Below are 2,306 nucleotides of genomic sequence, written 5' to 3'. Positions count from 1 at the left end.
CCTTTCTCAAGCTTTCTTCCATTTTTTTTCCCCTTCAAGGGTTTTCTTGTCTTCTTAGAGAGTCGAGGCTGGGGGGCTGTCAAGAGGAAGGGCCTGTTAAAGCCCACTGCAGCACTTCTTGTGAGATTTTGAGTTATACAAAATAAATTGTGTTGTATTTCAAATCCAGGGTGAAGACTCGCTACTTGAGTTTAGCACACCCTGACTAGAGCTGCTGATTAACTGTACAGACTGCATCTCTGTGGTCAGTCATTAGCACTAAAACACAAGTAACAGGATAGTTAGAATTTGTTACTAACCCTCACCTATTCTGTTTCTCAGCTTGATGAATGAGGTCTCCAGGACTCTGAACAAATCCAAATCCTATTATGGGATATCATCTATTGTTGAATTCAGCCCATACTTGTACTACTTCTATTGCACTATTGTATTGTTCTCGGGATGACTTGTAATTCTGTCTTCTGTGTAGTGTATTGTATTGTATTGTATTGACCCCCTTTTTTTGCTTGACACCCAATGTCCATCCAACCTACCTGGGAAAGGGTTTTATCTCTGAACTACCTTTCCCAAGGCTTCTTCCATTATTTTTTCCTTGTCTTCTTAGAGAGTCGAGGCTTGGGGCTGTCAAGAGGCAGGGCCTGTTAAAGCTCATTGCGGCACTTCTTTTGGGCTATACAAAAATAAATTGCTTTGTAAAGGCACCCAAGTCATGTGTTTGAATGGCTAACATTAACCGAGCACAGGAAACACTGATCCGGCGCAAGGTCAGATTCTGAATTTGTACACAGGCCAAGTGGTAACAACGCCTAATCTCTCACGTGCATACTCTGAAACCAGTACAAGAAAACATGGTAAAAATGATCTGCATTATTAAATAATTGTAACGCCAGTGCTATGGAAGCGTATTAGGGCCACGGTGAAGGAAAAAACTATATGTCGAGAATAAAGTCAACATTTCCACTTTATTCTCATAGTTTATTTTGTCAGTTGAATGTTGTAAACTAAACTTGGTCTTAAAATGAATGTTTAATTTACAGGAGTTTCTCAAAACCCGTCAGAAGTTAATGTAGCCCTTTAAATGCGTTCCCCGACCCAGTTGTTAATCGCCATGCGCTTCTTAAACGGACTTCCTCCGGCACTGAAGTGGCGCAGACAGCGATCGCCGCACAGAATCCATTCACTTCCTGATATTCCGGCTCTCTGAACGTTTAGAATGCGAAGATAAATACTTGATATCATTTTTCATGACGAAATGCATTAAAGGATATATTAAACATGCACGGTGGCGTGGCGTTAGCGCGGAATGGATGAAAGTGAATGGATTCTGTGTAGTGATCGCTAACAGCGCCTCCTCTCGGTGCAAGAGGAAATCCGTTTAAGAAGCACGTAACATGATACAAAGCATTTAATGTGTTACATTAACTTATGACGGGTTTTGAGAAAATCTAGCAAATTAAGTTTTAATTTTAAGATGTAGTTTACGATGTTCTACTTGAATGTCAAACTACGAGAATAAAGTCAACAAGTCAGACTTTATTCTCGACATACATTTTTTTTTCCTTCACTGTGGCCCTAATATGCTTCCATACAGTGAAGCTGCACTTAATGACCCTTTTAAAAGTTGTTCGAGAATTGTTCGAGTTGGCGGAGTGGTACACCTTCAGAAATCGGAAACGGCACAAGCAATGAATCTGTCTGTGACTCCATAGCGGTCAAGGAGTCGCTGCAAACTGCAAATTTGGACATACGCCGGAGAGCAGCTGGATGATCAATTTATCTGTGGCGTTTGCAAGTAAGGAATTGCGTGCGAAACTATAAAACAACTGCGGGATGGAGCAGGATCGAGGCCACGAATAACATCGAAAGCACACTGACCAGTTCGCCATGAAAACGGAAGAAGTTGCGAAGCCTGGCGCGCCTTTCTTTCATGCTTTACCTGCGCCGCTCGATCTGCCTCACTGCGAATTCGTCGCCCATACGAACGATGTCCTCGTTTCTCTATCTCCCCGACATTCCTGCCCACGTCCTGCGCTCCACGACTCTCTTCCTTTCTTTTCCTCTCACGACTCTCTTCCTTTCTTTTCCTCTCCACTCCCATCCCATCCGGCATTCCCTCTCCACTCGATACTCATGTTGCTTACCGGCACTCATCCTCTATCGCTCTTTCTCTTTTCTTCTCCTTCTGTTCGCTTTAACCCTGAAAGTGCACGTCACTCACGTGTCTTTATAGCAGTGCGAGCAACTCGCACGCCGGGGAAAATAAACGAAAGAAACAAAACCGATATTAAGCTGGTAAACACGCATCT

The sequence above is a fragment of the Polypterus senegalus genome, chromosome 4 (assembly GCF_016835505.1).
Source record: "Polypterus senegalus isolate Bchr_013 chromosome 4, ASM1683550v1, whole genome shotgun sequence".
In the NCBI taxonomy this organism is placed as follows: domain Eukaryota; kingdom Metazoa; phylum Chordata; class Cladistia; order Polypteriformes; family Polypteridae; genus Polypterus; species Polypterus senegalus.
The sequence above is the reverse complement of the archived record's forward strand: the minus strand, read 5'-3'. Positions refer to the sequence as shown.